Source organism: Malus sylvestris, chromosome 1 (assembly GCF_916048215.2).
Source record: "Malus sylvestris chromosome 1, drMalSylv7.2, whole genome shotgun sequence".
NCBI classification, from domain to species: domain Eukaryota; kingdom Viridiplantae; phylum Streptophyta; class Magnoliopsida; order Rosales; family Rosaceae; genus Malus; species Malus sylvestris.
In genome coordinates this window covers 1,557,474-1,568,339 of record NC_062260.1, presented here as the reverse complement: position 1 = coordinate 1,568,339, position 10,866 = coordinate 1,557,474, and positions in this window count along the sequence as shown.

Genomic DNA, 10,866 nt, shown 5'->3' with positions numbered 1-10,866 from the left:
CCTGCCAAGAATTCATTTAACGCGATCGTTTATAAGTGACCTCCATTACTTGTGAATATAAGTTTGTAACTATTCTAGCATCATATTCATGCATGCAACTAAGTGTGCACTCTTAATAAACATACACGAATAAGTTAATAATCAAGCAGTTAAACAAATTGAATTCATAACTTATGAATCACAATTGAAGGTAATCAATTCATATTGCAAGTATGTTCATGGCTTTGAATTTCCCCCTAACTAAATAGGGGTTTAGCCACTCATAATTGCAACAAAATTAGAAAATAACAAAGTAGACATTGAAAGCAAGAACGAAGTACACCTAAAATGCTCCAAAGTTCCAAGCTTGAAACACCAAGGACCTTTGTTTTCACCACCTTGTTGCAGCACAAGTGTCTAGGATGTGTATGGATATATGGAAAGGTTAGGAATGTATTTAGGATTGGTGAATGTCTCGGCCAAGGGAAGGAAAATGTATTTGTGTTTGTGAAATGTGGGATGTATGGATGTATGGATGGAATGGATCTCACGACATGGAAAATGGAAGTGTATGGAGATGTGTTTGAATGTATGAAATGGAATGGAGCTCAAGACAAGGGACTTGTGTTTGTGAATGAAGCTCTTTTTGATGGATCAAGATCGTCCTTTAGGAAGGGGAATGATGGATGTATTTATAGGCTAAGGAGATGACCACTTTAATTCATTGCATGTGCAGTTTGTATGGGTGTGTGTTATCCATGTTTCCCTTTACATTTGCACACACATGACCTCCATCATTTCAACCACAAAACAAACACATTTTTTGCCCTCCAACCTGTCCATTCAGTTTGCATGTGTGTGTATGTCATCCTTGCATGTGGGTGAGCTATTTGATGTCTCCTCCCTTTGCATGTGTTTGTGCTATCACCTTTGCACAAAAAGACCCTCACCTTGCCATGGGTTTGCATGTGTGTGTGTTGTCATGTTTACCTTTGCATTTGCACACACACATCTTCATCATATCAGCCACAATCAACACATTTTCTCCATCACATGGCAACTGTGCTGTTTGTTAGTTGTAGGTCAACACACTTGCACACACACATGCTGAATTCCAATCTTCCAAAAACGTTCATCCTCATGTCTCCATGTGCATGCAATCCATTTCAGCCCAAAATTGCTCCAAAATGCACCAAAATGCACTTTTCTTGCCAACTTTGTTATTAGGACCTACAAACATACGAAAATAGCTTATAATACATAATTGACTAAGAAATAACAACATAAATGAATAAGAACAAGCTAATCTTTCTAGTGCTCGTCTGCCCCAGCGTGCCTTCAGGCAAGTTGTTGCATTAGTAAGAATATTCGCTAATGTCTTCGCCTTTAACATTCTGCATCTGGATTGTGCATAATATTGCGTCATGACAATGATTGCATGCATCTAAAGATACAACTTGAGCTTTCTGTTTGCAACAACTAACGCCACAATTAATGTTTTGATTTTTGGGTATCTAGTATCTGTATCGATGAGAGCTTTTGAACTATGGAATATAAGTAGTTGAGCCCTCAACTTTTCTTGTATAAAGGTAGAGATCACAATTGCTTCAAATACTGCCAGATAGATGTATAGGTTCTCGTTGCTTTCAAGTTGGATAGAAAGGGTCATGTCAGGTACTTCTTCAAGTCTTGGAATATTTTCTCGCACTTCATTGTTACATTTGTCTCGTTGTGCCTTCCTGATGGCCTTAAAAAAAAATCTTCCATCGGCTAGTAAATCGCTAAAAGAACAATTGAGTACTGCTGCGTGCTTGATCAAACCTTATATCTTCTTCAGAGTAGTGCAGGACTTCATATCCAGGATCGTTGGAATATTCTTTGGATGTGCGCCTGGTGAGGTTGAGCTTCGTGAATGGTTTCATGCGTTTGAATCCGCACAGCTGCTCTATTATGAGCCTTTGTACTTTCTCCTAGATTTTCCTCTGCTGGGGTAGCGTAGCCTTCAGCTGCCCCCTAGTGTTGACCTGATAGTCCATGTTGCTCTTCTGCATGTCATACTCATCTATGTCAGGGCTGCAGTACACTTGGTTCGTCTCTGGCCGGTGAGCGAGCTGCTTGCTGTCGCACTTGGCGTGTGCTACCAGTTAATCTTGAGCCAGACTACTCTCATGCTTTCTTCAATCTGTTGTACAACTACCTACTCCGATGCCTCGTAAGAGGATCTTATTGTGGGCCTAGCCTTATGTGGATGCTTCGCCTAAAATATCCAGAGTGCTCGTCAAACCCAACCTCGAATGCACGTTGACTCGTAGGCTGAGTCAAGAATTAATGCTTCTCTATGCATTAAGGCAGGAGAAGATATCTTCCCAAGGGCCAAGCCGAGAGTGCATAATACCCAAACACTCAAAATTAACTAGAAAGAGTCATGATCATATGCCCTTGTTTACTTCTGGACACCTCGTCCAGGGTGTGCGATGTCTCAATGCGCTCGAGGAGTTAATTCATCAAGGTTATTTGCTGCGCAAGGGTGCTAGTTAGGTCGGCGATTGGCCAGGATAGGTGATGTTCACCATTTGGTGTCGAAAATCTGGATGATGATCATCTTCATGTGTAGTGGAAGTGTAATGAGCTGCATGTAAAAAACTTGGGCCCAAAATAAGCATACTTGGGAAAAAATAGGGTGTAAATATCCCTGGGTCGATTGTTATTCCAATGGTCAAAATCTGGATCGACTGAAGTGGTCCTGAATCAGTTTGGGCTATGGGATGAGTCATCGGAGCGGGTGCAGGGCAGGCCAACCCACCTACTTGGCTAAGCTGTGCACTGGCCTCACGCGTGGACCGCCTACCCTTGGGCTTACGCTGCTCACACAGTCTGCTGGGCTCAGGCTATATCTACAACGAGATAGGCTTGGGTCACTGCAACTTGGGTTGTTAGCTAGGCTCCAACTGCGGCAGCTTGGGTTACCTAGTTGGTGACTCTATGTGTTATGGCATGGGCCTCTTAGGCTAGGCTTGCAACTTAGAGGGCTTGAGCCTCCTGCTCTTAGCTCGTGTCTTGCACATGCTGGGCCTTTTACCCGTGGGCCATTGTATGGACTTGGGCCTCTTACAAGGGCAGCGGTGTAGCTACCTGGGCCATGACCTGGTGGCCTTGCCGTGCCTACTAGGTTGTCGTCGTCGTGGTGGTGTTGCTCCACGGCAGTAGGGCTCATCCTGCCGTCACGTTGAACCTCGGGGATCACCGTCGTGGGGACACATCAGGACTCTAAATTTCCATGAAACTTAGTCTAAGGAATGCAAAACAAAATTACATGGAGGTATCGGAAAAATATGAGTGGATTCAATACATTTAAGAGAACCTTCAGATGACTCCTTATAGTGATTGTGTAGTTTAGTATAGTGGTAGTGCATTTTTAACCATTGAGTTTAAAGTTCGTATGTTGAAAGTTGCTTATCAAAACATACAATAAGCACAAGTCATGAATGAGGACTTATTTATTTTAACCATTTTGTGTGGATCCATAAGTTTTATTCATCACTAATCTATCTTCTACCTTCAACTTAACAAAAAATAAAAAATAAAATAAATAAAAAAATAAATAAAAAAAAACAAAACTTCCCATCTATCTTCAACGTGTATTGAATTTGGTGAATAAAAAAAAAGATTACTTTGTACCTAGATTTATAAGCTTCAAAGGTTAAAAGATAATATGACACATAATTGACAAGAATAGAGTACTTCAAAATATGTAACTTCAATTGTTGGGATATGATGCAGATCTGATGGTCAGTGCATTTATGGAGCGTTGAAATAAAATGAATGCTTAACAACAATTAGTAGCACTTAGTAATAGCCATGGAATTTTTTGGCTGATCAAATTACTTCTTTATGTAATTTTTTAAGTTTTCTATGTTTTTAATTTTGTTGTCTTTTCAATTTCTGAATGTAAGTTACAAGTGCTTATAAAAACCACTTCTTACAAGAAGGTGGGAAGAGTTGGACATTTTGATTAATAAAGATTCAGAGTTTTTATCTCTATTAGTTCGGTGCCTTTGTCTTGTGAGATGTTTTGGTTTGTTTTCTAGTTCTCTGCAATTGTAGGGTGGTATTAGAATGGGCTCTCTTGAGGTTTTCAAGTCTTTCATCACACCAAGACATAGTGGGCTCTATACTTCATTCCTCATTTCCTTTTAATTTGTTTTTTTTTTTCACTATCATCATGCATCAGTTGGTTATCAGAGTTTGGTTACGGTCTTTATGATGTTTCCAAGGAAAAATGTTCATTCCTAGGGAGATGAAGTGGCACAAATCAAGAAATGGCTCGACATGACAATCAATTTGTGAAAATGATGTGTATGATGGAGGAAATTAGACATTGGCTCCCTAACAATCCACCACTAGATCACCGGGAAAGACAAAACCCTACACCACTACCAGAGGGTTACAAGGAAGATTATGAAGAACATGAAATTGTTAATCCATTTGCAGGTTATGGGCACCAAGGAGACCTTATATTCCACATAAAGCAGTTACTTGGGTGATTAAAAACAACAATAATTGTTGGGATTCTAAATTCAAAACTGAAATGTCGGAGTTTCATGGTGGGATGCAACCGAATGACCTCTTAGATTGGTTCACAGTGGTAGAGGACATCTTTAATTTCAAGGAGGTTCTCAAAGACAAAAAGGCAGGATTGGTAGCCACTTGTTTACCAAAGAGAGCATTAACTTGGTGGCAACAAGTTAAGGCCACTCAGATTCGGAAAAGGAAAAGAAAGATTGAAACATGGGAAAAGGTGAAGAAATACATGTGTGTTGAACTTTTGCCTATTAGGCAAAATCCTTATATATGCAGTTACAAAATCTTTGGCAAGTCAATAAGCCAGTGAGTTCTTATATGGAGGAATTTTACAATCTACTTGCATGAAATAACTTGGAAAACCCATGACAAATTTGTAATGACCCGTCCCCAATTTTTACGGGATTAGGAATGTTGACGGTGTTTTAGTAATTTCACATTGGTTGGAATATTTATTTTATGTTTTGTTAGCCACTAAGGCCGACAAGTTGTCCTGTATCCCCTCTATGTCTCCCCCTTCCCTATTAAACTCTCTCCTGCCCTACCAAGTTCTCTCAACCTCTACTCTCTTTAACTCCCTCATCTCTCTTAGCTCTCCCTCTCTAGTTACTCTATCTATAAATCTCTCTTTCTCCCTCTGAATTCACTTTTAGTCCCTCCCTTTCTCCGACTCTCATTTCCCTCAAACTCTCTCTCCCCTCTGTTGAACCACGAGCGATCTCCTCCAGCAAACTACATTACTAGGTAGCAATCTTAACGAAAGTTAACACCCTCGTAACCCAGAAACCAGAAACATGGGAAAAACACCCTAACTCCCCTTCTGCCTCATTGCATTGTGGCTGCCATGGCCACTGTTCAACATCTTCGGTGAACTCTCACCGATGCTGACATAGGTAAGCTTCAAAAACACTCTAAACCTTCTCTTTATGTCCCCATAGTTCGTTTTTGATCGTTTCTGTGTATTTTAGACATCGAAGCATTGCAGAAATAGCTTGGGGGAGACTTTTCAGATTCCGACAAGAACCCACAGCCTTCCAAGCCATTTTCCAACCAACTCTGGCCACGGCTGGCCACATGAGGTATAATACTCTTCCTTCTTCCTTGGGCTTCATTTTGGTATATTGGGTTGCTAATATTAGTTGAGATTTGGGGATGAACAAAGCTTTCCAAGCTCAGGATTTCTTCTTTGTGGAAGCCGGCCGACCCACGGCCTGAAATCAGGTTGACCCAAATCGACCACCCAGAATCGGATCTGATCCTGACCCGTTTACCCTAGGACCCGACTTGTTTTCTAACTGGATTTGGAATATTCTTTGTTTTGACTTTTACGAAATTTTCTCGAAAATCTTCCTAGACTAATTTTGACGTCTCGAGTCCATTTTTGACATCCGTTTAGTGAAATTCCAAAGTCTTAACGTAGTTGACCTGCTCGGCATCTTGGTTGACTTGTTTGTTGACTTTTTACGAAATTTTCCCATGGCCCCTCTTAAAGTAATTTGACGCCCTGATTCCAAATCCACACTTTGTTTTCCCAAATTCAATCATTTTAGTAGGGTTTTACTTATTATTCCCTTTTATGTGCTTAGGTGTGTTTGTTAGTGGCGATCCCATCCTCTTTAGTTTGCACGGCTCTTCGGCGACGGAGTATCTGTGAGTGGAACCCTTCGAAAATGCATGATTTTATTACTAGAAATGCATACGTGAAAAGCATGATTTTATGACTACATTTTATGAAACGTTTATTGAGTTATCAGATTTACGCTTTATGAAATATCATGCTTTATCGAATTTACGCTTACTGAGATATTTATGAACATGGGTTTATGATATGATGTTTGAGCTATTGAGCTCCGATGGTCTATATTTCGGGTGGATGATATATGTGCCTTCGGGCGGGCGATGTAGGTGCCTTCGGGGGGGGGGGGGGGCAATGTATGTGCCTTCGGGCGGGCAATGGTATATATTTCGGGTGGATGATATATGTGCCTTCGGGCGGGCAATGTATGTGCCTTTGGGTGAGCAATGTATGTGTCTTCGGGTGGGTGATGGATGTACCTTCGGCCGACTATACGCACACTTTATATAATATACGTTTCAAGAAGGTTTTACGGGATGCTAGGGCTTTTCGGAAGACCTACTACATATTATGCTATAAGAGTTTTCTAAAACTAGCGGTTAGTACATCAAATAGTAGTTTATATTATTATTATTATTTATATTAAATTGGTCCACTCACGATTTGTTTTGCGCTCCCTTCAGGACTTGGAATCGAGGTGTACGATCCCAGCATCAAGGCACTCCCGCATATGTATCTTCGAGTACTCTCGGTGTAAGACCTATTCCTTTGTTCGTACTTTTTCATAATATTCCTCCTACAGTATTCTTGATTAGTTGTATGCTCTGAACACATTCCCACATTTGCATATTCACTATAGTTAAATTTAAGTGTTTTATTTACATTCATTCCTTGTTCATAACTTACATCATGTTAATATGGCTTCGTCACTCTCAGGTGTCGGCCAGAACATGCCCATCTTGGTGTTTGGAGGATACCGGGGTTGGGCATGTCAATTTGGTGGCATGTTACATTGGAGGATTGAGCCAAAATTTTCAGAAGACTCTGAATCTATATGATCCTTATGATGTATCTGACGCACATCAAAATGCTCTCCAGATTGAGACACAAAGCAGTTGATGCAATATTTCTTCATGGGGCTCTACAATAGCAGCCCTACAGTGGCCTCCAAGACTATTATCAAGAACATATTGCCCCAAAAGTCACTTCTAGTGGAAGTTCAAATTCCAAGAATGCTCATACTTTTGGTGGGAAGTGTCATCAGTGTGGTGAACTTGGTCATAAGTCCAGCAAATGTTCAAAATCTGATCGTCCAGTAAAAAATTATTTGTTGAAAGTGAAGATAGAAATGATGATTTTTATGATTTCTCATAATAAGCAATTTATGACGGTGATGAAAAAGACAACCTAGACGATATATTATATGAGGACCAAGGGAGGCTCTGGTTGTTAAAAGAATGTGTTTTTCCTTGCATAATGAGGATGATCATTGGTTGCGTAACAACATTTTTCGTTCAACATGCACAATTGGAGATAGGGTTTGCAAGCTCTCTTGGCTTAAACGTGGCAATGAGGTAAAGGTTTCCAAACAATGTTTGGTCCATTTATCTATTGTAATGTTTCCCATGATTGGCGAAGAAACACCTACACTGGGATAATAAGCGTATTGTGCTTGCTTCTCTAAAGAGTTTGGGCCTAAACCATCGCATGGGGAGTTCTAATCTCTTTACTATCATCAGTTCTTAACTAAAATGAAATAAAGTGGCGTGGTCTATGTGTTGGTTGGTAAAGAGAAAGGGCACATTGAGAATCCAATTCCATAATTGGCTAAACCATTGTTAGAGGAATTTGCATACGTGCTTTCAGAAAATGTTCCAGATGGTTTGACTCTACTCTGAATCATTAAGCACCAAATTCTCTTGGTACCTAGATCAAGCATTCCAAACAAACCACAATACCGGATGAACCTTATTGAACGTGAGGAGTTGAGATGACAGGTAGGGGAGTTGCTCACGAAGAGTTTTATTCAGGAAAGCGTAACCATTGTGCAGTTCCTACCTCATTGATGCCAAAGACTCATCAGACATGAAGGATGTCACTAATAGTCAAAAGATCAACAGAATAAAAATTATTGATTTCTGATGCTAAGATTTGATGGTCTTCTTGACCAACTATGTGACGTCATCATGTTCAGTAAAATTGATTTGAAAGTGGGTATCATCAAATTTGCATTAGAGAAGGCGATGAATGGAGAAAAAAAAAAAAACTTTTAAAATTGGAAAGGCTTATACGAATAGTTAGTCATGTCATTCAGGCTGATTAATGCTCCAAGTACTTTCTTGAGAGTTATGATTCATGTTCTTTGGCCTTCTATTGGAACTTGTATGGTGGTATACTTTGACGACATTCTTGTCTACATCATAAGTCATGCCTTACACATTCAGTACATGTTGGAGGTGTTTCTTGCATTGTGAGAGGAGCAATTTTATGAAAATTTGAAGAAGTGTACATTCATAACCGACTATATGTTGTTCATTGGTTATGTTGATTTGGATTTGGAGATGCTGATTTGGAGAAATTTTTACTTGGATCATGAGAATTCAGGTATTGGGGTTTGACTCTTTGAAGGATTTATTAAAAACTCATCCTTCTTCTTTACAATTGTTGAAGATGTTGAGCGAGGAACTAGAACATATTATGTATTACATGATGAAGAGAAATCTTTACAAGGGTATCAACTTTGTATACCGGAGTCTAGATTGAGACTAAAGATCATACAAGAGTTACATAATAAAGGCCACGTTAGAAGGGACAAGACCTTTGAGCTTGTTTCTTCTCTTATTTTGGCCTACCATGCTCAAAAAGGTATATACAATGTTGAATCTATCAAGTTTCCAAAAGCATGGCAACGAGCCCTAGCTTGTACATGCAATTACCTATTCCTTCACAACCATGGGTGAATATAAGCATAAAATTTGTTTCGAGTTTGCATCGCACTCAGCGTGGTGTAGACTCAATTTTTGTTGAGATCGATTGATTTTCCAAAATGGCTCACTTTATTGTCTGCAAGAAGACAATAGATGCTTCGAAAGTTGCTGAGCTATTCTTTCGTGATGTGTACCGACTTCATGGGTTCCCCAACTCAATTGTTTCTGATTAGGACACAAAGTTTATAGTCATTTTTTTACGAGCCTCTAAAAATTAGTTAACACTAAATTGAATTTCAGCAGTGCCTATCATCCTCAAACAGATGGGCAAACTGAAGTTGCAAGTTGCTCATTGGAAGACCTTTTGCTTTGTTTAGTAGGTGATAATGGAACAATAGTTCCATTATCACTGGTCAATTGAAGGTCCTTAAATAAGTTATTTGAGTATTGTGCAATCATACTTGTTCAAGTTTTTGTCATGTGGAAACATTACAAATCTATGGTATCAATCTGCTTCTTGTGTTAAACGTTTGGCCTTTATTTGTTTTCCTTGTATGAATGAATCTGAAAATTCTTTTGAATGTAGCCAAGATGGAATGTTTGGGGTTGTGATGTTGGTCTTCATATGTGGAGGAAATTGGTGTGTTTTGGCGTTGGGTCTTCAATGGTCAAGTTTTTTTGGATCAATTTTGTGGAGTAACTCAGACCGTGAAGATTTTTATTTGAAAAGAAAAATGATGAATTGCAACACTACTGTTTCACATTCTTTTTTGTACTAGGGAAGCTATCTTAGCTATGAGTTTGGCTATTGTAGTTGATATGGTTTTGATAGCATGCCAAGCATTTTTTGGATATGGGACATGTCACATACACCATCTTGAACTCGCTACTATCTTGGTGCAGAATATCTTATTCGTGCAGCAGTTTGGGATCCTACGTACACTCGTCCTGTTGTTTGCACAGGAGGTCGTTTGTACATCCAGATCCAAAGAAGAAGAAGTAGGATTGAAAAAGAAAAAGAAGAATTGAAGAAGATTATTGAAGAACAAGAGGAAGTAGAAGCAAAACTAAAGAGATGAAAGAAGAAGAAGAATCTGGAGGATCCGGATGGGTTGGATCTAGAGAGGATATAAAAACCACTTCTTGTTAGAAGGTGGGGAAATTTGGACATTTTGATTAACAAAAAATCATAGTTTTACTCAATAATTTTAGCGCCTATCTTTTGTGTACTAGATCGGGCTCTTTTGGGAATTTCAGGTCTTTCCCTGCATCAAGACACTATTGCATTATTTTTTTTCAACTCTTATTCTTCAGTAGATTATGATACTGCATGTACATAAATAAATACACAATTAATTCTATATAAATCTGTCAAAATATACACACTTTATCGGTACACAACTTCCCCCTTGTGTATATGAGGAACCATAACAGGTATTGAATAATATATTCAGGGTTTGAGATAGACAAAGGGCAAATTTGGTATTATTATGCTGTAAAATAAAGTTGTTGAGTATTTGACAAACTTTCTTTTTATGGGAAAATGCTTTTAATTTTAAAAAATAAACAGCACTTAAGTGTTTGATAAACTTTTATATAAGTTGCTTTAAATATGTTAAATGATTACAAATGATATAGTATTTAATGTAATATAATAATTGTCGAAGATAGCAATGTAAGGGTAAAGATTGTAATTTTGTAAAACATGTGGGGGTATACTTGCTATTTAAAAATTTTATTAAATGAGCATTGATTAATTATTATGCTTTAAAAAAAGAAAAGAAAAAAAAACACATTTTTTTA